At 50.6% G+C, this 27,025-nt stretch overlaps 1 protein-coding gene across 4 annotated transcripts in view; it reads left to right on the top strand.

Annotated features, from left to right (window-relative positions):
- Positions 1–27,025, top strand: part of LOC138527959 (transcription initiation factor TFIID subunit 4-like) — a 3,082,360-nt gene that overhangs the window by 1,873,791 nt on the left and 1,181,544 nt on the right. The window lies entirely within an intron of this gene.

The following is a 27,025-nucleotide window of genomic DNA, read 5'->3' as shown; positions in this document are numbered from 1 at the left end:
ATGTGTGGAGTTTGAAACGTGTCTGAGGATGCTGTTTTTACTCTTGTTCAGGGGAGAATTGCCTAGCATTTCGATGCTGGATTGCCCTGGTGGGTGAGACCAGACTAATATGCAAATTGATATTTATTGTCTGTGAAAGTTACCGTGAGAAAAAACATGGTTAAAGAACTTCCTGAATGGGTAATCTCCCACAGAAAAGGTTTTTTTAACTGTGTTCATGATCAGTAGAGAGTTTTTGTATTTAATGTCTGTGGAGAAGACCTGCGGCTGAGCAGGATTCCCTATGGCTGGTGTTTAAAGAAAATATCGGCTGCCTGAAAAGGATACTGCTTGATTTGGGTTTGAGGAGAAATGCCCATTCGAATGGATTGTGTCCTCCCACGCATTCCTTATCTTTTGATATCTCTAATATCTAGCTTCAGCTGCTTGTTTTTTTCCCACAGGGGTTGCTGTGCGCCGATGCGGTCGAATCAATGACCCTCGAGGGCCTTTGTCTCAATGATGATGTAATGAAAGGAGTGTATAGCACGCGCAGGGCCCGTTGGCTTCAGTTCCGTTTTCATGAGTAAGCTTTTGCTTTGTGAACTACGGACCGCTTCAGATATTTCTTCGAGAATTATCAGCGATGTCTTTGTTTTTGGCTCCGACAACTCCAAAGACCGGGTTTAAAAAAGGCCCAAGACTGCGACGTGAAAATGTCACTGACGGACCCACATCGGGTGTGCTTGTGGTTTCTCGGTGTGGAGCACAAATCCTCTACCTGTCATAAGTGTCAGTCGATGACCGAAAAGCTCTGAAATTGGAGGCGGTACTATACCCCAAAAATTCCCTTCAACTATCCCGTCGACAAAACAGTCATCTGATGAAGCGAGAGACGAGTCTCCTTGACGGAAGAAGATTAAAAGGTCCAGGTGACGGAATGGCTCCCACCACTAATTGAAGAAACGGCATCACAAATCGTCTACTTCGTCATCATCGTCCGACTCCTCCCCAGAGAGGGATATTTCTTGTCCCACTACGGCCTCTACACCGGCTGAATGGGAATCATTCAAGCAGGAAATGGTAAACATTTTCGAGAGCCAGAAACTACCTGAAGCAAGTAGTCCATGCTCCTACCCCGCCTTTCTAAAGCTGATGAGGAAAGGGATCTTGCCAAATCCCTTGAGCCTGGGCCGAAGTCCATATTCTCATTGAGAGCCGTCGAGGCCTCGAAACGATAAAAAGTAATCTAAAAATTGTTCAAGCCATCAAAAAGTCCCCACACAAGTCGACGTCAGTGGCGCCATTGACGTCCAAGACGTCTTCATCAAAGACATAGACGACTCCATCGGAATCTGGCTCGGAACCATCAAAGCCATCAACGCCTTTGCAAGTAATTCAGAAAACTTGAACTCCTATGCCTAGGAATTATTTCTTTAAGTCACTCGCATCTATTTATGAGTACGATGAGCCTTCTGATGACAATGATCCACATTTTGATTTGCAATATGGCACTCCTAATTTCCCTGTTAGCTTTATATCAGAAGAATCTAGGTTGCAGGACCTGCATGAAAATGTGCTGACTGCCAGTGGAGTAAACACTTCCCCAGAGTTGGATTTTGGTAAGCCAGAACCAGATGATCACGCAGATGCATTCACAGACAATTAATGACCAAGGTCATTGATTATCTGGGATGGAGCACGCCTGTGCTTCCATTCGAACCGGATGACTTCACGGATATCCTGGACAAGGGTACTCGATAGGATCCTATCCTACCCTTTTATGTCACTCTACAAAAGAGAGTAAGTGCAAATTGGGAAGCACTAAATCAAGTATGCAGTCAATAAAAATTAGACAAAAAAATATAGGCTGTCAAGTAGTGATTCCAGCTACTTGTCAAAGCATCCTACCCCAGAAAGTCGGGTGATGCAAGCAGCAACTGCTACCTCGAAGCAGGCTGCCTATCCGACCATCCCACCAGATCGGGATGATAAACGTATAGACGCCTGGTCAAGGAAAGTCTTTTCTGCTGGGAGCAAGGCTCTCAAATCAGCCAACTCTACATGTGCCCTTGTAAAATTCACCTACAGCCTATGGGAGTGTGTATCCATGGCGGCTGAGCATATTCCCAAAGGGGAAGAAAAAGACAGCTTCTTGGCCATTGTGTGCGTCTCTTCAGTCGGGTTTGGATTCTGCTGACCGTATCAGCAGAGCCATGGCGGCAAGCACCGTGATACGCAGGTTAGCGTTGTTAAGGAAGTCTCGAACATGCAGTGTAGATTCCTTAATATGCCTTTTGACTGGTCTCTTCTTTTTTGCAGCAAGGCTGACGAAAGCCACGAGAAGCTGCATACCTCAAAGCCGGTAGCCAAGGCTCTAGGTGTCGCTGTTAGGCAGCCTCAGCCCTTTCACCCCAGTGGACCGTCTTAGAGGGATAGATCCCTTTGCTACTACTCCTCAGTTGGAAGAGTGAGAGAAATGGCTGGTCAAAGAGTACAAAGAAGATTCACTTGTAGTGGACGAGGGAGAGGTGCAAAGCCCGCCCAAACAACAGCATCTTTTCCATCAGCCACCTCAAAACCTCTCTGAGATCTTGACTCACAACACCGGTGGGAGGCAGACTGTCTCAGCATCTGAAAGAATGGCGGGGTATTACTTCAGATGCTTGGGCATTACAATCCTTAGCCCAAGGTTACTGTCTCCCCTTCATTCAGAGACCTCAGAATCATCCACCCGGAGCCATTCGTTAAATGTTCCAAATCAGTTCCTTGTGCAGGAAATTTTGACCCTGCTAGAGAAAGGTGCTATAGAGCCAGTGCCTGTAATGGAGAGGAACAAAGGATGATATTCTCCATATTTCCTAATCCCAAAGAAGAACAGAGGACTGAGACCCATCTTGGACTTGAGATACTTGAACAAGTTCCTCGGGAAGGAGAAGTTTAAGATGGTCACACTTTTTCAGATCCTTCAGGCCCTCCAGCTCTAGGATTGGGTGGTCTCATTGGACCTTCAGGATGCTTACTCAATCCATCTCAAGCACAAAGTACCTGAGGTTCACCGTTGGCGGTTCTCATGATCAGTTTTGAGTTCTGCTGTTCGGGTTGAACTCCGCCCTGAGGGTTTTCACCAAACTGTTGGCGGTGGTGGCAACAAGTCTCAGGAGAGGGGTGGCAATTCATGTCTACCCCTACCTGGACGATTGACTGATCAGGGCATGTTCTTCCTAACAAGTCCTGGATCATCTCAGTGTGACCTGCCACACACTACACAGACTGGGCCTCTCCCTCAATTAAATGAAGTCCCACATGATACCATCTCCAAAGCTCCAGTTCATCTGGGCTTTACTGGATACATCCTTAGGAAAGACCTTGTCACCCGAGGTGAGGGCTCAAGACATTCTGCAGATGGTCACCAAATTTCAGATTACCCATCGTCTCCCGGCCTTCGACTTCTTCAGGTTGCTCGGCCTTATGGCATCCTGCATTTTCCTGCTGTTGGAGGCCGGTCTGAAAATGAGATTCCTTCATTGGGCTTTCAGGACACAATGGTCTAAATTCTCGGGCAGCATGTCAGACCTACTTCAGGTTCCAAACGGGTTCGTACAGGATCTCCTGTGGTGGGCCTAAGAGGACAGCATTCTGAAGGGACAACCTTTTTGGCAACCATGGCCGGAGATAACAGTAGTTATGGACACCTCACTCACGGGGTGGGGAGCCCACGCCAATGATCTGACAATCAGTGGTCATTGGTCTCCACTGGAGTTCAAACTACACATCAACTTTTTAGAGCTGAGGGCAATTAGACTTGCGCTGAAGGCCTTTCTGCCCTCTGTACGTGGAAAGAATGTCCTGAGAATGACAGACAACACAATGGCCATGTACTACCTTAACAAGAGAGGAGGTGTAAGGTCACTACCACTGTGCGGAGAGGCAATGCAGGTCTGGTTCTGGGCCATACAAGAAGGAATCTCTTTATCAGCAGTTCACCTAGCCAGAGAGGAGAACATGGCGGCGGACGCTCTGAGCAGGCAGAGCACAGTCTCCCACGAGTGGGAATAAGCTCACAAAGTCCTTCAAGATATCTTCACCCTTTGGGGAATGCCTCAAGTGGATCTGTTTGCGACCAGTGTCAACCGGAAGTGCAAACAGTTTTGCTCCAGGGAAGTTCCTCCAAGGGGACGCGGGCTTCAGCAGATGTCCAGCCTGCGAGGATTTCTTCCCAACGTCCGATCCCCACGCTCTTTACCTCCGTTGCCGTGGCTTGGACCACGGCTCGGAGGGTTTTACAGCATGCAACACGCTTGCACCGCGCGCCCTCAAGAACAGACTAGCTCGGTGAAGGGAGCTCTTTGAGAAGTCGCCCCCGAGGACTTAAATGACTTTGTCAGACATAAGTCAAAGCCCAAGGTAGGGCCGCTCTTTTCCAGCACATCCCGCAAGGGCAACTCCTTCCCAAGGAAACGGCCCAGCGGGAGGAACCCGTCAGGTTCTCGCACCAGCACGAGTACCTGTCAAGGAGTTCCCCCCCTTCTCACCTGAGTCCGATCTTTGCTGGATTTCTTGGTCGATGCCTTCTTGCGGACGGATCGGTCTTGAATAAGGCTGCACGAGTCTCTTCCGACTCCAGCGTGCGTTCAAAGTTCCGGGATGCAACGATCCAGGAATCCGGGAAATTAAGAAAGTGCACTACTCAGCACACAAGTCCAGGAAGTAAGAAAGAAAGGAGAGGGACTAGGAATGGAGATAGTAGGGACAGAATCAGGGAAGCAATATCGCGAGCTATGGTGCTCTGGTCGCTACTTAGCAATAGCATTGAGACGCGCAGAGCCGCGGGGGGGCGTGGTCTATTAATAGAACCCGCTACGTCCAACATGTAGAGCGAGGAAGGTGTTTCACGCTGGACGGCCATGTTGGGAGTATCAGGGAGTGCAAGCCCCGTTGAGACGAGGACCAGGAAGTCCAAAAGGGGCGCGTTCTGTAGGTCATGACAGTACCAAGGCTAGTTTAGCTACCGGCTGCCAGGCTGAGGGGTCATCAGATCCTTCCAGAAACAGTGCTGAGGGACCGCAAGGTTCTGTTACCGGGTTTACACCTGAGGGGCTACGCCATAGTACTGGCCAGATGTCCGAGGGGGCGCCTACATGCAGCACTGTCAGCGATCCTGCTGAGGTCACTACGCCTAACAGGCGCCTGGGGTGCAGGGTAGGTCTCATGCTCTACCGCCAAGAGTCCTGGAGGAGGCCGGGCCCAGTGAGCCAAGCACCATGACTTTGGCACGTGGCATGCAGCTCGACAAGATGGCTGCTGCGCCTGACAAGATGGCCGCTCATCCGATACCACCCCTCGCAGCGGAGCAGGTGGGTGAACGAGTCACAAGGTGGGACTGGTGTCAACCAGGTACGTGGCCTACTGCTTAGCCATAGCACTGCTTAGCAGGGCAGGGCAGGTTTGCCTCGTAAACATCTAGACAGAGTACGCACAGGCCTCACTAGCTGCCCGCTACCATCACCTGCCGCCCGACTGGCTTGTGAGGACAGGTTCTTTGAAAGGTTCCTCACCCTCATGAGATCTCCTCAGATGGGGGCCATCCTTTGGGATGTCATCAGGGACTTGCTCCCTGCGCCCATAGTAATTCCTCCGATGGCTCCAGTACCAGGCCCCAGTGCAGCCACTGCTGCCCTTGCCAGCTCCTTTGATTCCGGCTCCCCTGTCTCCCACAGTTCAGGCGGTTCCACACCAGCCTACACCACAGCCACCGGCTCCGGTTCCAACACCGCAGCCCTCTGTGCCAAGCACTCCTCCACCAGCTCCGGACCAGCCAGACACTGAGGTGGACACTGAGGAGGCTCGCAGTGTCCTCCTTCCATGAACGGCTCGCAGGTTTGGCAGAGTACTTGGGAATTTCGCAACCAGAGGCAGGGGTACTAGCCTAGGTCCTCACTCTAAGCCCCATGGCTAGAACGGGGATTCCGATGCAGAAGGACGTAGTCGCTCTGGCCAAAAAGGGATGGCTTAAGCCCCACTTGGCCAGCCTGTCATTCACTGCCTCAACGCCAAGTATAGGCAGATGGAGGGGGATCCACTCTTGCTGTTGGCACACCCTCAACCACATTCTTCGGTAATCGCTGCAGCGTCACTCTACTCAAAGCCTCGATCGTCCTTGGCAACATCATCCTCGGCGCTGCTAGGCAAGGAGTAGATGATCTTGGAGGCTTACGGAAAAAAGCTTTATTCCAACGCCACCTTGCACCTTTGTCAATACAACGCAGATGCCATGCTGGCAGCCGTTCACCAAAGGCTTTGGTGGGAAATAGCTGACTTCCTGACGGAACTTCCGGTGCAGAGCCAGGTACGCTTCAAGGCGGGACTGACGTGGAGGCCACTGTGGCCCACATCGACACCTCTGGCCTTGAGCTACTAAATTCAACCCAGATGTCCAGGAACGCATATTGGACCTTCCATTCGATGGCGGCGACCTCTTTCACTCAACCACCGAAGAGGAACTAGATAAAAAGAAAAACAGTTCCCAAACTGCGAAGTCTTTATCTAGCCTTGCGAAGGCCACGCCCAAGGCACACCCCCAGTCGCATCACCGCTCTGACAAGGGACGGGCATTCGGCGGGTTCCGGGGCTTCCAAGAATGGAGGTCTAGACAACCGGACCATTCTCCGGGTCAGCACCGGCACAAACAACAAAATGGGGGGGGGGGGTGGCAAGGGCTTCTTTCAGTCCCCCTCCTCTGTAACAACCTCAGAGGGAAAGAAGGCATGACGCACCCCTTCGGGTCCAAGTGTGTGTCAGAGGTTCACGGACCCCTGCATCCTTTCAGTGGTTTCCACGGGGTACCGTCTACCAATTCCTCCCTCTCCTCCCTCCTCTCCCTCTCTCCCACAGATTGGGGCAGCAACTCTGTTGGCGGAAATTCGATCGCTCGTCGTGAGCCAGTCAGTGGAAGAAGTCCCAACCTCCCAGAGAGCCTTGGGCTTCTACTCCCAGGATTTTTGCTATAAAAAAGAGAGAACCAGGCTGGCCTGAGAGTTGTGTTTGACCTCTCCACCCTCAACCTCTCCCTCCCTCCCTCTTCAAAAATTCAAGATAGTTACGCCAGCACTCATAGCGGAGTCACTGTGCAAGGGAGACTGGATGTACTCCCTGGATCTGAAGGAAGCTTATCTTCACGTCCCTATTTGGCAGCCTCATCGCTCCTTTCTGCGGTTCTGGATCTCTCGCAGCAGGGTCAGTAGAGTCATCCACCCCGCTCCACAGAAATTAGTGCTTGCAGCGTGGTTCCTGAGCAGGTGACACTAAAGCACCTGAGCCTGTCTTAGGCTAACCTGAAAATCACCCAGAACGCTAGGAGCAATGCCACTAGGGCACAGTACAAGAGTAAATGGACTAGGTTCTGTCATTGGGTGAACTCTAAGGAGATCGACCCCCTGACTTGCACACTGGATGATGTGTTCTCCTTTTCTGCACACCTTGCTCACTCAGGGGTGCAGGTGGACACATGCCACACCTACTTGGCAGCCATCTGCGCCTACAGGAATTTGGAAGAGGAAGTCTTCTCCTCCTGCAGCCCGGTGGTCAAACGACACCTGGCGGGCATCACCAGGCGCTACCTGCCCATCAAGAAGCCACACCCGGTGTGGGATCTCAATATAGTGTGGGGGCGCCTTGGCGCACAAACCCTTCAAGCCAGTGGCGTCCGCGTACATTAGATTGGTCACCATTAAAATAGCTCTGTTGGTGGGTCTCACCTCTGTTCGCAGTGTCTGCGAGATACAGGTACTGGTAACCTCAGAACCCTACACTACCTTCCACAAGGATAAGGTGGTCCTGAGAACGTACCCCGCGTTTCTACCTAAGGTAGTCTCCGCATTCCATCTGAATGAGGAGATAGTCTTACCTACCTTCTTCGCTAATCCTAAGGACGATGCGCAGAGGGTCTTGCACTGTCTGATGTCAGGCGTGCTCTGAAATTCTATCTGGACAGGACCAAGGCCTTCCACAAGTCAGACGCTCTGTTTGTCACCTTCGGCGGGTCAAGATCCTGTTATCAGGCATCCAAGGCCTCAATAGCAAGATGGATGGTTTCCGCCATCAAGGACATCTATGAGGGGAAGCCCAAACCACTTCCAGCTAACATGCACGCCCATGCTGTCAGAGCCAAGGCCACAGCCATCGCCTTCCAGAGGCAGGTGCTGTGGCAGGTCATCAGCAGGGCAGCCGCCTGGGCCACCCCTTTGGCTTTCAATAAGCACTACTGTTTGGATGCCAGCTCTAAATTAGACGCAGCGTTTGGCCAGGCGGTTCTAAGGAACTTGTTTTGTTAAGGAGGGTCTCCTATCCACCCTGGGGGTACATTCACTTGTAATCACCCATGCAGTATGGAGGAAAGGGGATGGGATGTAAGAGTAATTAATAGTTACTCACCGTAGTGACAAACATACTCTTAGTCCCCTTTCCTCCATACGTCCCACTATCCTCCCCCCTAATAATACTAGTGTTATTTGGCAATGTTCATATTGTCGACCCGTCAATGGGGGCTGAGGAGGGAGCTGGTAGGCGGAGCCAGGGGAGCACATGCACCCAGGGCTGCACCCCCGCGCGCCTCTAAATTTAAAGGGGAAAAAGGTTTTTTCTGATGAAAAAGGTTGTCTTCCCTCCATAACGAGGGATGCCAATGCAGTATGGAGGAAAGGGGACTAAGCACTAAACGTTAGTCACTGCGCTGAGTAACTATTAATAACTCTTTCTTATAGCAATTGTCATAGATAATATTTTGTCCTCTGGTGCCACGCTCCTCCCTGGTGCATGTCGGCAGGTTTCAGCACTTGTCTGGCCTGCAAGGGTTCCTTCCCTACGACAGATCCTCACACACTTTGCCTCCGGTGCCTTGGTCCCGACCACAGCTGGGATGGCTGTTATGCGTGCGATGCATTGACCCTGCGCTCATTGAAGAATTGGTTAGCCCGGTGGACAGAGCTGTTCGAAAGATCACCACCAGAAGACATCAAGACTTACTTGAAGATGAAGATCAGGCCCAAAGTAGGTGCCCTGTTCTCCTTTGCAACCCGCAAGGATGACTCCTTCCCTGGGAAGCGTCTAAGCGAGAGGGGCCTTCCACGTCCTAAGATCAGAAAGGGTACCGAGGCTCCAAGAGCTACTGACCAACAGGTTGAGGGGTCCCAGGACCCTCCCAGTCCCACCGCTGAGGGCCGCAAGGCTCCAGTACCGGGGTTCTCCCTGAGGGGCACTGCTGTAAAACTGGTCTCGCTACGGAGGGAGCGCCTATATGGAACAGTAGAATTACCGGCGTAATGGCCGAGGGCACTCTGCCTCCCAGGTCTCTACCTGAGGTGCAGGGAAGGTCTGAGCCTTCGCTTCCAAGCATGCAGGCAGAGATTGGGCCCAGCTCATCAGGCACCAGGCAGCAGGCATGGGGCGCTGGGTATGACAAAATGTCCAACAGACCAGATAAGATGGCAGCACACCCGGAGCCTCCTGAATCTAGAGGGCAGGCATGGGAACAAACATCAAGATGGGCCTGGACCAAGGCATAATACCCGACGACATCAGACCAGGACGGTACGCAGACCCTGGCTCAGTGCGACAAGGACCGGCAAGAGCAGAGCAGCTGCAGGGCCAGGAACCTACGCAGCCGAGCCCTTCACCAGCATGCGAGTATAGATTCTTCTAAAAGTTCTTTACCCTCATGAAATTGCCTCAGATGGTACCAACCTCAGGGGGGTCATCAAGGACATGCTCTCTCCTGTGCTGACTCAAGCTCTGACTGTGGTACAGACCTCGGTTCCAGTTCAGGCCCTGGTCCCCATGCTCACACCAGTCATGGTGGCTCTGCCACCCGCGCAGCCCCCAGCACTGCCAGTCAGCACGCCACAGCTGTCTCATGACCCTCAGCCCTGATCCCCACTGGCAAGCCCATTGGCCAGGTGGAATCAGGGCTCGGATCACTAATAAGGCCTGGCATCCACTTCTCAGGCCCTCTTGGGGCCAGTCCTGGTGCCTTTGGCGCCAGGCTCATCAGTATGGAAAGACATCTGCTTGAGGAACTACTTTATTTAGGCTTTCAGCCAACATGGAGCGATCCACATAGCTTGATTCCTAGATTCAAGCTATGCGGTCTAGTGTTTTGGGTGTGGTGGCCTAGGGACTACTTTACCTGGACTACTTTACAGTGGCTATTTAAACCACACCCGAACAAGACAACACGCTTCGCATTACTTTGCTTCTAGCAACGTGACGCTCACTGTGTCCAGCTTTCTCTCGAGCCTGGTAAATTCCAGAGCAGCAGAAAAACCAAGAACATCGTTAGCAGCAGAATCTTACCTGCATTCATCATCCTTCACTGCTCGCAGCTCCTGGGCAGCTCTGTTGGTGGAGTTCACCGTCCGGATCGAAGGACCTGAGAAAAGGAGGAAGACATCATTAAAGGAGGTAGTGGAGACATTACAACCACAAAGCGCTTAAAGACTTACCTGGTTGGTTGCTTTTCGGCTGGCATAGCTCTGGAACTCCATCTGCGCTGGGAACTCACCGCGACCTACGAAAAGAGAAAAGCACAGGTCAGTGAGGACAAGATATCACTGCGCTACGCAAAGCGCCTCCTTACCGCATCATAGCGCTATAGAGCACCATCATCTCACGGTGAGAACCAGCATATCCAGTTCTCAAAGCGGACACTCCACGCTCCTAGGGAGATAAAAAAAGAGACATTTAGAACAGAGAAAAGGCATGCAAGAATTACGACATCATCAATCGCAATAAGACCTACCTGAAAGACACAACAAGGGCAGCAGTCGGTGAAGTAACTGGACCGCCCGCGCCCACAAAAGACAGCGTGCCCCTGCCCAGAAAGCAGGACGGAGAGCCCACCGATTCCGACAACCAGGTGAGAAGAGACCCTGGAGGGGCTGGAAACACAAGGGAGGTGGGGGAAAACTTAACTTGGTCGCCCAGTCCTAATATAGTCTTCATTTCCAGGCGGAATCCCATCGACACCGAGACCAAACCAGGGAATCATTAGGAAGTGTACCAATGACCAACTGGCTGGGTGGCATCCCCGTGGATACCAGGTGAGCGCAACAAGCTGCCCGCACCCAGCACACCGCCAGCAGCTCCCGACCTGCAGAACACAGCGGGGGCCACCGAAGAGGAGGAGGATCAGGGTGCTCCCTCCTCAGCTAAGGCTTTCCAAGAGAGGCTGGCGGGTGTGGCTGAGTACCTGGGTATCCCACTGCCCCAAATTGAACAGCTTGAGGTGGGGGTCTTGGATGAGGTGCTGACCATCCGCCCTTCCACAAGAACAGGCATCCTTCTACAAAAGGATGTAGAATCCTTGGCCAAAAACAGCTAGGTGAAGCCTCATTCCACGCAGCCTACGAATAAACGCCTGGATGCCAAGTATAGGCAGGTAGAGGGGGACTCACTCATAATATCAGTGCATCCTGAAGCTCATTACACCGTTATAGCTCCCGCCTCCATTTACTCTAAGCTGCAGGCTTCTTCATCTGCTCCCATGTCAGCCCTCCTAGGGAAGGAGGAAAAGCTGTTGGAGTCATAGGGCAAAAAGATATAATCTAATGCCACGCCCCACCTGTGCCAGGCCAATGAGGATGCCATGTTGGCAGCAGTGAACCATGAGCTTTGGCGGGAGATTGGGGCCTTTCTACTGGAGCTTTCCACACATAGTCAAGTGCGATTCAGGGCAGAGTCGGCAGAGGTGAAAATAGTGGATCAGGATATAGTGGAGTCCACAGTGGCTCACATTGACAGACCGGGGAGAGCCATCTGGTTGTCTGAACTCCTCCAACTGTCAGATGAACCTCCAGCACACCACCCACTTACTCTCCCAGCAGGGGGGCACAGTGGTTCACTCCCTCTGCAGAAGTTAGCCCTTGCAGCTTTGTTCCTGAATAGGTCACCCTGAATCATGTACACTTGTCACAAGACAACCTGGCTATCATACAAGGGGCAAGAAGCAACTCCACCAGGAGTCTGTACAGGAACCAGGTTCTGCCACTGAGCTAAGACAAACAAGATTGATCCGCTGACATTCTCACTGGATGATGTGTTATCTTTCTCTGCACATCTGGCTCACTCAAGTGTGCAGGTAGACACCTGCCATATGTATCTGCCGGCAATAAGGGCCTAATTCCAGAGACAACATCTTCTCCTCTTCCAATCCTGTGGTTAAAAGGCACTTTGCGGGTCTGACCAGATTATATTGTCCTGCCAAACGTCCACATCCGGTCTGGGACCAAAACGTGGTGTCGGGGGCTCTAACACACAAACCCTTTCAACCCATGGCGTCAGCAGACATATTACTATTTAGACTGACCTGTTGCTTGGCCTTACTTCAGGACGCCAGATCAGTGAAATTCAGGCTCTGGTGGCTTCAGCGCCCTATACCAAATTTCACCGGGACAAGGTGGTGCTTAGGACGCATATTGCCTATCTCCCTAAGTTTGTTTCTTCCTTTCATTGTGTTAGGCAGAAACCTGTGCAGTTCCCTTCGGGACCACTGCAAAAGATTTAGGACTACAGGTGGTTGGCAGTAAACCCAATTGGTAGCAGTCTGTACCACCCAGATTTACCTGGTAGCTGTGGCTGAGCAGTCAGACTTCTCTCAAGATGAGTTAGGCAGTATATAGAGGATACACAATAGGTACAGAGATACAGTAGCACAAGCAAACACTGACCAGAGCTTTGGTGTAAAAAGTATATAATTATTTATTTAAAGACACACTTGTAAATTACACTAGCACAAAAAGGTAAGTAAATTCAACACACAGTCACTACTATATATATACAACCCTAATTACTTATTAGACAAGTATTAGTGAGAAACACCACTTATTTTCATACAGAGGTGAGCGCTTAACATAAGATGGCACTCTAATAAGTTATAGAAAAAGCTAGGGAAAAGGAAAAGTTATGAAAGCACACAAATTTCAATACTTTTCAAAGAACCACAGTGAGGCAGGTTAGGCAAAATCTACTGGAGAGCAAGGAAGTTCAAATGCCAGGCCCACTCTTAGAGAGAGCAAGCGAAATGTGTCCAGGATCACACAGTGGGGTTATGCCCAAAGAGTCTTTGTAAATAGTTCACAAAAGATTGAGATCAAGTCAAGAAAAGTTAGTTAACAGGCCCCAGGCTAACCCAGGTTAGAAAGCCGGGAATTTCCTGTCACCCCGAACGATCTGTCGCAAGGGAAGCCAGGCGGGACACTGTACCTGAAAATGGGAAGACCGCTACAGCGGGGGCAGTTGTTCCTGGCAGCGGGTGCAAGTCGGTGTTTCGTCCAGAGGAAGAGGAGGCCTCGACGTGGAGGAAAGATGAAGGTTGTTGCACTGCCAGGGAAGAAAACAGCCGCAGAGTTTCCCGGTTACAAGGTACTACACTTTTATTCGGGGTAGTGGTAAACCGTGGTATTCCGGTTGCCCGGGTGCTTGGCACGGGCAAGGCGGCCACGAGATGGTCCAGGAAGGCGAAAAGACGGGCCAACTGGTTATCCCCACCAGTCAAAGGAAGAAGACTCTCCGGACTGGAGATCTCCTCTGTCGTCGGGAAAAGTGGTGAGACGGTACAGCAGGGCTCCACCGGTGGTGTCGTTGTTGCAGGTCGGCTTGGCTTCTCCCTCCTCGGATTCTTTAGGTCCTGTGGCGACTTCTGAAGTTTCAGTCCCCAAAGCCCTGGTTTTATGCAGAAAATACCCATTCATTCAGCCTAGCTGTCACTCAAACATGCTAAGTGGTGAGCCGGGTGGCTCACCACTTGGGCCAATCACACAAGAGTGCGGCTTGAGTTGCCGAGGCAACTCAGTCCAGGGTGCCTAAACCCCCTCCCACACCTCCTGTGGTACCCAGACAGAGTGGCACCACTTTTGGAGGCTTCTGTGGAGAAGCCTGTCAAAAAGTGGAACAAAGGGCTCGACTTGGGTTGGAGTCACAGAAGCGAACACAAACACCATTTTGGAACCAAGTTTCCGCAAAAAATACCAGCCGGTGAATTTATATTAATTTAATAAACCGGCGGTATGTTCGAGGCTATTTTAAAAAGTGGTAGCCTCGAACAATGGGAAAACCCCATAGGAAATATTTGCGGTCGAATATAAAAAGTAGTATCCACTGCTGTTAGGCAGAAACCTGTGCAGTTCCCTTAGGGAGCACTGCAAAAGATTTAGGACTACAGGTGTTAGCAGTAAACCCACTTGGTAGCAGTCTGTACCACCCAGATTTACCTGGTAGCTGTGGCCGAGCAGTCAGACTTCCCTCAAGAAGAGTTAGGCAGTTTGCAAAGTATACACAATAGGCACTCAGATACAATAATACAAACAAACACTGATCAGAGCTTTGGTATCAAAGTGTATAATTATTTATTTAAAAACACACGGTTTGAAATACTCCAGCACTCTTATTGTAAAACACTCTACACACAGTTACTATTATAATATATACAACCCTTATTCCTTATCAGATAAGTCTTAGTTAACACCACTTATTTTCATACAGAGGTGAGCGCTTAACTATAGATGGCACTCCAATAAGTTTATGAAAAAGGGAGGGAAAAAGACAGAATATGGAAAGGTACACCACTCTAAGATTTAGGAACACTATTAGCAAGGCAGAAGAGCAAAAGTCACTTGTGAGCCACAGTCCATAGGCTGGGCCCACTCTTAGAGAGAGCAGAGCACAAATGCGCCCAAGATCACACAGTTACACTAGGCTTGGAAAGTCTTGCAGAGAGTTCGAAAAGAGTTTAGAGAGGCTCAGAAAAGTTTAGCCAGGGTGTCCCAGGCTAACCCAGGTTCGAAAGCCGGGGGCTAAATCTACCCCGTACAGTCAGTGGCAAGGGAAGCCAGGCGAGACACGGTACCTTAAGTGGGAAGGATCCTCCAGCGGTGGCAGTTGTTCCTGGCAGTGGGTGCAAGTCTCGTCGTCGTCCAGGGGAAGAGAAGATCTTGACTTGGAGGAAAGATGAAGGTCGTTGCACTACCAGGGAAGAAACCAGCCGCGGAGTTTTCCAGTTAAAGGTAGTACCCTTTAATTCGCGGTCGTGGTAAAACGTGGTATCCCGGTTGCCGGGGTGCTTGGCACAGGCAAGGCAGCCACGAGATACGTCGGGAAGGCGAAAAGACGGTGAAACTGGTTATCCCCACCAGTCAAAGGAAGAAGACTCTCCGGCGGGAGATCTCCTCTGTCGTTGGGAAAAGTGGTGAGATGGTGCAGCAGGGCTCCACCGGTGGTGTCGTCGTGGCAGGTCGGCTCAGCTTCTCCCTCGTCGGATTCTTAGGTCCTGTGGCGACTTCTGAAGTTCCAGTCCCCAAAGCCCTGCTTTTATGCAGAAAACCCCCATTCACTCAGCCTAGCTTTCACTCAAACATGCTAAGTGGTGAGCCGGCCGGCTCACCACTTGGGCCAATCAGGACGGAGTGCGACTTGAGTTGCCTAGGCAACTCAGTCCAGGGTGCCTAAATCCCCCTCCACTCCTCCTAAGTACCCCAGACAGAGGGGCACCACTTTGGAGGGCTTCTGTGGAGAAGCCCGCCAAAAAGTGGAACAAAGGGCTCGACTTCAGTTGGAGTCACAGAAGAGAACACAAACGCCATTTTAGAACCGAGTTTTGGCAAAAAATACCAACCAGAGAATTAATATTAATTAAATAAACCGGCGGTATGTTCGAGGCTATCGTAATTAAATCATTAAAGATAGTAGCCTCGAACAATGGGAAAATCCCATAGAGAAATATTCGCGGTTGAATATAAAAAGTAGTATCCACTGCCACCAGCCAAAACTCGATCAGGGGGGACTGGACAGTGCCCCCTCGAACAACAGACCCCGGGGCACCCGAATTGCCCCGACCAGTACGTCTACAATATAATGCTTTGTACGGGTTCTGTTCACAATTTAAGACTAGTAAAGACAATGGTGACTTTACATGCCCTGGGAGACAGTAGTCAGTCCCAGGGTATGGAGTCTATGTTTGGGGGTCGCTACGACACCCCTGGCTTACTGCACTGAGGGTGCTGTGTGATCCACATATCAAAATCACATGAAACCCTTTGGGGGAAAGGACCCCATAGCCCATAGAACACATACAAAGTCAAAGGAACACCTCAAATCATGTCTAAGAGTGGGAGAAAAAGAGTCTCACTCTTAGCAGGAGAACAAATAAACCCCAAAAAATCCAGCAAAGCTGCTGGGGGACTCACTAGGTTTGGGAAATTAGCCTTTACAGAGAATTCTCCCTAACACATTGTAACGAGGAGATAGTACTGTCAACATTTTTCGCTGATCCAAAGGATGAGCCTCAGAAGGTATTGCCGGGATGTCAGGCGTGCTCTAATATTTTATCTGGACCGGACAAAGAACTTCCGTAAATCGGATTCCTTGTTCATCACTTTTGGCGGGTCAAAAGCAGGCTGTCAAGCCTCCAAAGCTTCCATAGCAAGGAGGATGGTAATGGCCATCAAAAAGGCATGTGAGGGGGAGCACAGGCCTGTGCCAGCAAACATGCATTACCACGCCATCAGAGCCAAGGCCACATCTGACGATCAGCAAGGCGGCTACTTGGGCTTCCCCGTCAGCCTTTTGCAAGCACTACTGCATGGATGCCAGCGCCAGGTCGGATGCCGCATTTGGCCAGGCAGTTTTTTTTTGTTTAACAATTTTCATTAGGCATTGTAATGGATAAATACAGGATATAATCATCAACAATTAACCATTATAATACTTGCTAACCAATAGTCCAAGATACAAATTTAAGTTAAGTTAACAATTAAAAGGCACAACGTAGTGTATCAAGGTTACAATAAAAGTAGAGATGCACTAAAAGTTCCTTGCAAAACTCTAACATCAGAATTTATTGAGGCAATATAGGAGAAATATATATCTGAGAGGACTACAAAAACACAAAAGAAGAACAAAACATACAGGACAATACAAGAAACAAGAGGAGAAGGAAGAAGAGACAAAACAAACTGAGTCAACAAATTAAAAGGACACTGCTGAGGAGGCATTAAGATATCCGATCAGTGGACTCCACTTTTGATTATATTTACGTACCTCAATTAGAGAATTGGCGCAACCATATTCTATTCTGTGAATGTAGCATATATAATTCCACCAAGTAGCGTAAGATAAGCGATCAAAACATTTCCAGTTAGAAGATATTAGATGAAAACCAATGAAGACAAGTAGGTGAAATAACCTGGGAGAGGAAATATTAGTTAAATCAGAGTAACCATGCGATCCAATAATTAGATAGTCAAGATTGAGTTGTACTGTAAAATGAAACATTTTTTGTAGAGTTATCCAAATTCTTTCCCAGAATGAAAAAACAAATTTACAGTAAAAATACAGAGTTTAAAATCAGGCAGTTTTGAAGAACTTGTTTTCTTAATAGGGGCAACTCTCCTACCCAGGGATGCATTCAGTTGTAAATATATATATGTATATTTTTTTAAGGTAGCAGGTGCTCCTCTTCATAAAGAACACAGCATGATAACCTGTTCTGAGGTACTGCAAACTCTCATCTCAGAACAGGTTATCATGCCGTGTTCTTTCTGGAGAGGAGCACCTGTTAGGGAGAATTCTCATTCAATGGCTAATTTCCCTTACATAGTGAGTCCCCCAGCAGCTTTGCTGGATCTCTGGAGTTTATTTTTTCACTTGGTAAGAGTGTACCCCTTTCTTTCCACTCTTACCTGTGTTTTGCCATGTGTATTTCATCTGTTTTTGTGATTGTGGACTCTGGAGTACACCACTTCATTAGCCCCCTTCTTTTGTGTGTTACACAGCACCTTCAGTGCAGTGACACAGGGTTGTCTTTTAGACACTGACTCCATTTCTGAGGCTGACTACTGTCCCCCAGAAAAGGGTAAAGTTGCCATTAACTTTACTTAGTCAACTACAGATCTAGTACAACCCATCTTACATGGAGTACTTGAAAGGGTTAATATTTAGCCCTTGTTATCTTTACCTCCTAGAGCATTGTTTCGCTCTCTTAACATTTAGACTTGGCTGGTGGCAGTGGTATTTACCCTAACTTTTCTACCGTGATTATACTATTTAAACGTGGTATTGTTTTAGGCTATTATATTAGCCTCGAACTTAAACCCTGCTTTTTCTTTTGGCTCTGGTTGGGTTTAGTCACCATTTCTTTTTTAAAAGTCCTTCTTGTGTTTTACTTTGCGCGGCAAACCAGGTTTGCCTCCTTTGTTCACTGTCTTTTGGCGGCATTCTGCCCAGAAGCCCTCCTCTAGGCACCTGGGTGTCTAGATGAGCTGAATGTGAGGGAAGGATGTAGTCACCCCCTGCACAGGGTATCCTAGGAAACCCAAGTCGCACTTTGCCATTATTGGCTGAGGTGGTTGTCTGGGCTGGACAACCCCCCCTGCTGCGTGATTGACAGCCAGGCTGTGTGAATGGGGGATTTTCGCATAAAAGGCAGGTCTCTTGGTCTGGAAGTCAGAGAGTCGCCACTGGAACTACAAGGAACCGAAGAGAAGCAGAGAAGAAGTCGACTGCTGCAACTATCCCGTCCCGATGAAGCCCTGCTGCAGTCCTGAGCTATCTACCCTTCGACGACCAGAGAAGATCCAGTCCGGAGTCTTCTTCCCTTGAGCTTGGTGGGGATAACCAGCTCATCTTCTACAGCCAGAGGATCCTCTTCGTGGTCGAAATCGCTGCACACTGCTGTAGTGGTCCGGATAGCCATCTGGAGAGCCTCTCCTGTTTTTAAGGAGCGCACCTTTTATTATCTGTCGCTGCCGGCTTCAGCCCTGTGTGGTGCAGACCCCTCCAAATGTCCTCCTTCGGATCGAAGCGCCAGGAACCGAGGTTCTGCAGGAAACTACCAGGAACAACTGCCGTGGCACCAGCTTCTTCCTTCAATAAGGTACTGTGTTCTGCTCGAGGAATTTGGGTGAATCCCTTTTCTTTGTCTCCAAGGATTTCCCTTGTCTTCCCTCCTCCTTATAACTTTTGCTTCCTCTGTTGACAATATCTAAGTACTCCTCGCTCTGCCGAATCGTGAACTATCTGACTGTGTGATCCTCGACAACAGGAACCCGGTTCCACTTGACACTGGCTCCGGCCTAATGACTTTTGAATTTCTGTCTAAGAGTGTTCTCTGATTCTGTCTGCCTTGACAAAATTATTGCCTATGATTTTTGCCCCCAACTGTCTCTGGGTATCTCAGGTGCTAAGTGTGTTTTTGCCCCAGTAACATTTCTTGCCGCGGATACGCGTTTCTTTAGTAAGACCGAACTGTCATTACTGTCAAAAAGTGTTTGCAAGTGTATTCCCAGTAACGTCTTTTGTTTCATAACACCGGTCTGCTAAAACACAGGGTACTTACCTTGAAGTATACCGTACAAAGTGAATTGGTTAGTTGTAGTATATTTTACGTGTGGTTTTCGAATTAATAGAAGTGTCGGGTTTATAACAACTGGTTTAAAAATGAATGTACTTATATTTTTTGACCTGAAACCTTGAGTCAGTGTTGGCTTGAGTCACAGTAATTGTGGTCCCTATGCTACTGCTCATATACTCTTGAGATAAGCCTGGCTGCTCCACTACTGCTACCACTTTAACATAGTAGTACAGGCGTGTACCAAAGGTAAAACTTGTATTGCCACCTGTAGTCTTAATTATGTGTAGTGGTCCCTAAGGGCACTGCACAGGATTCTGCCTAACAGCGCCTGCTACCTTTTTTGAAATATTTGCAAGGAACTCGGGGTTGGTCACCCTGAGTTACCTGGGGGCAACCAGATGTGGACTCCCTGCTCACTGTGCTCTGAGAGGTACAGCTTCACCTCACTGATGAGGCCCAACAAGGCTGAAACATGTGTATGGGGTTGCTGTTGGTACTCTTGTTCAGAGAGGAGTTGCCATAGCATTTCGGTGCTGGACTGCCCATGTGGACGGGACAAAGACTGATAAGCAAATGGATATTTCGAGGGGATTGGGTCCTCCGACGTATTCCATATCTATGACAGGTAATGTCCACAGCTGTGCTGCTTCGGAGAATCTTTGTCGTCTGCGTCCTGCGTCAATGACGTCGATGCGCCGTCCCCGAGGACCTCCTCCGACGGCCGACGTCACCCGATGTGATAAGTAGGACGCACAACGCCCATAGCCTCAGTTCCGTTTTTCCGCAAACGTGTTCGCTTCGTGAATCTCGGTACGCCTCGACTCGTTGGAGTTTGCTGTTTTCAATTCTCGGTTCGTTGAACCTGTTCGGTTTGTTGTGTAGACCTGTTCGTGGCGATGTCTTTCTCATCTTCAACCCCGCGTCCGGGCTTCAAGAACTGCGGGAACTGTGGATCCAAGATGTCGGTCACGGACTCGCTCGACGCCTGCCTCTGGCGCCTCGGGGAGGCTCACGATACGGACGATTGTGTCGACTGCCAGTCGCTCACGGCAAAGGCCTTGCGGGAACGCAAGAAGAAGCTGTCGGTAGGCCGGGTGTCTAAGCCCCGGAAGTCGAGGTCTGCGGGGCGTTCGACAGATGACTCGAGGGGCGACTCTCCGCGTCATCGTCGGAAGTCCGGTGGGTCTCCTTCCAGGAGTCGGTCTCGCCACTCCTCCGCCTCTTCGAGGCATTCCAGGAAGCGACGGCATAGGTCGCCTTCCCCGTCCTCTTCCGAGGACTCCGCCCGTCGGCGGGTCGCTTATCCCTCCATGCAAGAGACACCGGAGGAATGGGCTTCCTTCGGGAAGCAGATGCTAGCGATTCTGGAATCGCAGGGCACCAGTCCGTCCGCGCCTCCGAGTGGTGTAGGTCGGCTCCGTCGAGAGGCACCGCTCGTACACCTTCGGGCTCGAGTGGTCGGCACGGCTCGCGGTAGAGGTCCCGCTCGGACAAGGGTAGCTGTTCTCACCATGCCCGTGCCAGGTCCCGGTCCTCGACGCACTGAGACCGTGTGATCCTGTGCCGTCTTCGAAGAAGACTTTGACGCCTGTGGCGCCGAGGTCGTCGACGATTTCTCTCGAGGCTCCACCTCCGAGGGGGTCGTCGACGCCGTCGGCACCTAGGTTGTCGAGAGACACGCTCGGAGCTCCGGCTTCGAGGACTGTGTCGATGCCGCCGATACTGGTGGCGCTGCAGCTGACATCGACGCCGATTCGCTCGACGTCGACGCCTTTTCCGTCGACGCCGGCGCCGCCTCGTTCGGCGCCCTCGATGCCTTTCGAGGCGGTGGTGTCAGAGGGGCCCCGTGGCACGGGGTTTGCCCCTAGAAAGGCTATGGCTAAGGTCCGGCACTGCTTTTGTCCACAGAGGTCTTCCTCTCCCCGCCTGGAGTACATTTCAGAGGGTGATGAAGGCTCTGATGGCGACCTGGTTCCGGTTACGGTTCCAGATGAGCTTATCTCGGGCCATAGCCAGTTTGATGACCTGAGGCAGTCACTGCATGATGCCAGTGGACTGGACACCTCTCCGGAGGTGGAGTTTTGTCGGCCGGAGCCTGGCACTCATGCCGATTCTTCATATCGGCGCCTTATGTCTCGGGTTACCGAGTACTTGGGTTGGTCAGCTCCCCCAGGGGAGTTCGTTCAGGATGATCTCACAGACATCCTTGATCTCGGTCCACCCACTGACCCGGTTTTTCTTTTCATATGGCTCTGCAGAGAAGGGTGGTGGCGGCTTGGACTGTTCCGGAGAGTCTCCCGGCAGTGGGCAAGTCTTTGTCGCGAAAATACCATCCAGCCAGTAGCGACCTCTGCTACTTGTCTAGGCACCCCACCCCGGAGGGTTTGGTGGTGCAGGCGGCTACGGCAAAGCAGGCATCGTATCCTACCATCCCTCCGGATAGGGACGACAAACGTTTTGACGGCTGGGCGAAGAAAGTGTTTTCTTCAGGGGGTATGGCGCTTCAGGCAGCCAACTCCATATGTGCCTTGTCTCGTTTCACACACACTCTGTGGAACTGTGTTGCATTAGCGGCTGATCATATTCCCGAAGGGGACGAACGGGATGGTTTCCTTGCTATGGTTCAGGATGGCAAGGATGCCATGTGTGAGGCCGTTCAGTCGGGTTTGGACTTGGCGGATTGTGTCAGCCGGTCCATGGCAGCGAGCACCGTAATGCGCAGGTTTGCGTGTTTGCGGAAGTCTGGGTTTGCTCCTGATGTGCAGTCCCGGCTCCTCAACATGCCTTTGACGGTGAACACCTTTTTGGCAGCAAGGCTGACGAGAGCCTTGAGAGTTTGCAGACCTCCAAAGCTGCAGCGAAGTCGTTGGGCGCTGCAGTTCGCCAATCTCCGCCTTTTCGTCCTAGGGGACAGCAATGGAGGGGAGGTTCCTTTCGCTATTACTCGTCCTTCAGTAAAGCGAGGGGAGCTAGCAGTCAAAGAGGCCATCGTAAGAGTGCCAGAGGTGGAAACAAAGGTACTCGAGGTGCCAAGGCCGCTCGGGCAGTTGCCTCTTTGCCCTCAGGCAACGCCGCAGCCGCTACCACTCAGTCATGAGGCCAGGTCCCATGGTTCGCCGGTTGGGGGAAGGCTGGCGCAGCATCTTGCAGAGTGGCAAGTCATTACTTCGGATGTGTGGGTTCTGGAGATCATAACCCACGGCTACTGTCTTCCTTTTCGGCAGAGGCCTCACAACAATCCACCAGGCAGCCTCTCTTTGAAGTGTCCGGATCCGCTCCTTGCGCAGGAAATTCAAGCCCTGCTGGAGAAAGGCGCTATAGAACTGGTGCCTGTAGCGGAGAGGAACAAGGGATGGTATTCCCCTTATTTTTTGATTTCGAAGAAAGACGGGGGATTGAGACCCATCATGGACTTGCGCGGTTTGAACAAACTCCTCAGGAAGGACAAGTTCAAGATGGTGACTCTTTCTCAAGTCCTCCAGGCCCTTCAACTTCAGGATTGGTTGGTGTCTCTCGACCTCAAGGATGCTAACTTCCATGTGCCGATCCATCCCAAGCACAAGAAGTACCTGAGGTTCGCGGTTGGCGACTCGCACTTTCAGTTTCAGGTCCTGCCGTTCGGATTGACCTCCGCCCCGAGGCTTTTCACCAAGCTCATGGTGGTGGTGGCAGCGCATCTCAGGAAAGGGGGGATTCACGTCTACCCCTACCTGGACGATTGGTTGATCAGGGAGAGCTCTCCCGAGGAAGTCCTGGATCATCTGTCCGTCACCTGCCACTCCCTTCACAGGCTGGGCTTCTCCCTCAATTTAAAGAAGTCCAATTTGACACCAACGCAGCGGCTCCAGTACATCGGAGCAGTGCTGGACACGTCCCTGGGGCAGTGTTTTCCTCCTCAGGTGAGGGCTCTTCACATTCAGCAGATGGTGCACAAGTTTCAGCTTGCCCAGAATCTCCCAGCGTCTGAATTCTTGAGACTGCTCGGCCTCATGGCATCCTGCATTTTTCTGGTGCCAGAGGCCAGGCTGAGGATGAGATCTTTGCAGTGGGCACTCAAGATGCAGTGGTCGCAGTTCTCAGGCAAGATGTCGGATCCCGTTCAGGTTCCAATCTTTGTCTCCCAGGAACTTCTGTGGTGGGCCAACGAAGGGAACCTGATGAAGGGGGAGCCGTTTTGGCAACCGTGGCCAGAGGTGATGCTAGTGACGATGCTTCCCTCACAGGCTGGGGCGCTCTTGCTAACGACTTGACCGCCAGCGGTCGTTGGTCTCCGTCGGAGTCCAGACTCCACATCAATCTGTTAGAGCTGAGGGACATCAGGCTAGCCCTGAAGGCTGTTCTGCCGACTGTGCAGGGGAAGAGTGTCCTGATCATGACGGACAACACAGTGGCCATGCATTAACTCAACAAAAGAGGGGGCATAGGGTCAGCTCTGGTTCTTGGCCATCCAGCATGGAATTTCGATCTCAGCAGTTCATCTGGCCAGAGACGAAAATGCGGCGGTGGCAGACACTCTGAGCAGGAAGAGCACGGTCTCTCACGAGTGGGAGTTGGCTCAGGAAGTCCTTCAGGAGATCTTCGCCCTTAGGGGACCCTGCAAGTGGATCTCTTCTCCACCAGTGCCAACCGGAAGTGCGAGAGATTCTGCTCAAGGGAATTTCCTCTGAGGGGAGATTTAGGAGACGCGTTCATAGTGGATTGGTCATTCCCACTGCTGTACGCGTTTCCTCCAGTCCCCGTCATTCCTCAAGTGTTACGGAGGTTAAGGAGGTTCGGGTCCCACATGATCCTCAATGCTCCAGATTGGGCCAGGAGAGCATGGTACCCGGACCTTTTTTCGAAATGTCCATCTGCCCTCCACGCCGTCTTCCCTACCGAGAGGATCTGCTCTTGCGAGGGGGGGGGGTCAGGTTCTCCATCCAGAGGTCAGGACTCTCAACCTTCACCCTTGGTATCTGAAAGGTTGAGATATAAGGATTCAGACCTTATGATGTGATGGAGGTGTTACTTTCGGCTAGAAGGCCAGCAACAAAATACTTATACCGTTGGCGTAAGTTTTTTGACTGGTGCAGAGGACAAAATGTTGATCCTTTTCAGTGTTCCATTCCTATGGTTTGTCTTTCTTAATTTCTTTGGCCTACAGGGGCCTTTGTGTAGGTACCATTAAAGCTTACCAGGTGGCGCTGTCTATATTTAAGCGCTCGTCTGAAGAATGCTCTTACTTTAAGATTCCTTTGATTTCTCAATTTCTTAAAGGACTGACTAATGTATTCCCACTGTCCCCTTTACAGGTGCCAGTTTGGGATTTGAACTTGATTTTGAAATTTCTCATGGGTGCTCCGTTTGAACCTTTTCACTCTTGTCCTTTGAGATTGTTGTCCTTCAAGACAGTGTTCTTGGTTGCGGTTACTTTCGCTCGCAGAGTGAGTGAATTGCAGGCACTTTCATCTAAGCCGCCCTTTACTGTGTTCCACAAGGACAGGGTTGTACTGAGGGTACGTCCTTCCTTTCTGCCTAAGCATTTGAGTCTGAAAGTGGTTCCTCGTTCTTTCTATGTTCATCCTGGTAAGGAAGAGGAGCAACTTCATAGGTTGGACCCCAGGAGAGCTCTGAGCTTTTTTTATTTCAGGATGTCCTGGGTCAGAGTGGACAATCAACTCTTTGTGGGATATGCTGGACACTGTTTGGGCCAGGATGTTACCAAACAGACCTAGTCCAAGTGGATTATCCTCACCATTACAGAGTGTTACCAATTGGCAGGTAAGGACCCTCCTGAAGGGTTGCGAGCTCATTCCACTAAGGGCGTGGCTACTTTCACCACTCTCCAACGCGGAGTTCCCATTAGGACCATTTGTGAAGCAGCCACAGGGGCTTCTATCTACACTTTTGTTAATCATTACTCCCTGGATACGATCCATGATCAAGATATGGCCTTTGGTAAGGCGGTACTATATTCTGCCATCTGATTGGGTACGCTAAATTCTTTTCCCTCCTCCATCTTTATGGTACTGCTTTGGGAGTCTGTCAAATATGTGGAATACGTTGGAGGACACAATCCATTCGAAGAACAAGTTACTTACCAAGTGATAACGTTCTTTCGACTGGATGTTCCTCCAGCGTATTCCACATCACCCTCCCAACCTGCCTCCCTGGAGAATTTCCTATGCGATTGCAGCTTACGTTTCCGCAAGGCTATGCGCAGTCCAACAGGCATTGGATCGTGCCACACGTTGTTAGGAAGAATTCTCATAAATGGTTGATTTCCCTTAGCTAAAGAGTCCCCCAGCAGCTTTGCTGGATTTCTGGGATTTTATTTTATCACCTGGTAAGAGTGTGAGCCTTTTTTCCCAATCTTACATGTGTTTTGCTATGTGTATTTCTACCGTTTGTGTGATCTTGGGCACTGGAGACTCGCCTACTCCATGTGCCCCACTTTTTGCGTGTGTTACACAGCACCTTCAGTGCGGTGACACATGGTTGTCTTAGAGACTTCCCACTGACTCCATTTTTCTGGGGCTGACTACTGTCCCCCAGAAACAGGTAAACTTACCATTAACTTTATATAGTCACTTTAAAACACAGACCCAGTACACCCCATCTTACATGGAGTATTGGAAAGGGTTAACTCTTATCCCTTTTTGTCTGTACCTCTTGGAGCTTTGTTTCGCTCCCTTAACATTAAGACTTGGCTGGTGGCAGTGGTATCTACCCTACTTTTCCTACCGCGATTATCTTATATAACCTGGTAATGTTTTAGGCTATTATATTGGCCTCGAACATAAACCCGCTTGACCAAATACATTTTATTTTGGATACGGCTGGGTTTATTCGCCATTTCTTTTTGTTAAAGTCTTTCTCGTGTTTTTCTCAGTGTGCCAGGCCGGGGATGATTCCTTTGTTTGCTGTCTTTTCGCGGGCTTCTACACAGAAGCCCTCCTTAAGGCGCTTGATAGTCTAAGTAGGCAGGATGTGAGGGAGGTATCTTCGGACCCCTGCCATGGGTTGCCGTACTAACCCAAGTCGCACTCTTGTCTGTTTGGCTAAGGGGACTGGCCTTGCCAGTCCAGCCACCCTGCTGTGTGATTGACAGCCAGGCTGTATGAATGGGGGAAAACTGCATAAAAAGCAGGTCTCTGGGACTGGAAGAGCAGAGTCGCCACTGGAATGAAAGAACCAACAAGGAACTGGAAAAAGAGGACCCCTACTGCGACTGAACCACCCGGTGAAGCCCTGCTGCAGGTCCGAATCTCCAAATACGACGACAGAGAAGATCCTCCAGGAAACCTCTTCCCTTGAGCTGGTGGGACCAACCAGTTCGCCCAAACTACAAGCCAGGACCCCTCCTCTGGTCGAATTCACTGTACAGAGCTAAAGTGGGTCGGATAGCCAGGAAGGTCGGACCCTGCTTGGGTTTTAAGGAGCGCACCTTTTATTCGTCGTTTGGTGCTGCTGCTGGCTTCTTCCCTGGGTAGTGCAGGACCCTCCAGTCTTCCTACTTCTGATCAGTCCGACCGTCGCTTCAGGAACCGTGAGCCTGCAGGAACTAACAGGAATGCCTGCCTCAGCTACAGTCCCCTCTCCGTTTTAAGGTACTGCGCAAATCTGGTTGTGCGTTTCGCTCAGCCGCAGTGAAAATGTTTGAAATCT

The sequence above is a fragment of the Ambystoma mexicanum genome, chromosome 1q (assembly GCF_040938575.1).
Source record: "Ambystoma mexicanum isolate Mex_15411 chromosome 1q, UKY_AmexF1_1, whole genome shotgun sequence".
Classification (NCBI taxonomy): Eukaryota; Metazoa; Chordata; class Amphibia; order Caudata; family Ambystomatidae; genus Ambystoma; species Ambystoma mexicanum.
This window is presented reverse-complemented; position numbering and strand designations above follow the sequence as displayed.